Source organism: Tupaia chinensis, unplaced genomic scaffold (genome assembly GCF_000334495.1).
Source record: "Tupaia chinensis unplaced genomic scaffold, TupChi_1.0 Scaffold000138_1, whole genome shotgun sequence".
Taxonomy (NCBI): domain Eukaryota; kingdom Metazoa; phylum Chordata; class Mammalia; order Scandentia; family Tupaiidae; genus Tupaia; species Tupaia belangeri.
In genome coordinates this window covers 3,673,181-3,674,015 of record NW_006159608.1, presented here as the reverse complement: position 1 = coordinate 3,674,015, position 835 = coordinate 3,673,181, and the positions used below count along the sequence as shown (strand labels likewise).

At 35.8% G+C, this 835-nt stretch overlaps 1 pseudogene; it reads left to right on the top strand.

The window, feature by feature from the left end:
* The window catches only part of LOC102484693 (eukaryotic initiation factor 4A-II-like), a 5,786-nt pseudogene that overhangs the window by 3,699 nt on the left and 1,252 nt on the right, over positions 1-835 (top strand).

Below are 835 nucleotides of genomic sequence, written 5' to 3'. Positions count from 1 at the left end.
AAGATACAGTGTATTCTCAATGGAAAAATCTCATTTTGTATGCTATAATGATGTACAGTGAATGAATGTAAATAAATAAAGAAAAAAATATATTAAAAAAAAAAAAAAGAGAGAGGAGTGGAAGCTGGATACACTCTGGGACCTGTCTGAGACTCTGACCATTCCACACACAGGCTGTTATTTTTCTCAATACAAGGTGCAAGGTGGACTGGCTCACTGAGAAAACATGCCAGGGATTTCAGAGTTTCTGTTCTGCATGGTGACATGGACCAGAAAGAAAGAGATGTTATCATATCCCAGAATTTAATCAGGAAAATCAAACCACAACAGAAGATAAAGTACATGAGACTGAATTGGTGAAGTATAATTTTATGACTTTTGACTAAAATATTGCTGATTTTCTTGTAGACTTTGTTATCTGGTTGTAAGGATTTGTGTCCTGTCTTGAGATATGGATAGGTCATGCACCTCCCATGTGAACAGAATCCTAACCTGTTTCCTAGCTTTAAGCAAAGTTCCTTAGCATTTCTTTGATTTCAGTTAAAACTGGTTTTCTTAATAGTACCAAGTGAACTTGTTATTGAAAGCAGTTAGATTATGTAAGAAATTGTGTGATCAATACAATATGGGGGGAAAGGAATGGAAGATAATTGTAAACTCCAGAGATAGTGTGAGAAGGCGGGGGAAGGACAGTGGGTCAGAAACGGGGGGTAAAAAAAAATTCTAGAAACCAGAAATGGAAAATTTTGATAATAACATGCATGATTAAGCCACTATGCAGTATATTCTGGAGAGGAAATCACATTTTGTATGGTGTGACAATACTTAGGGAAAG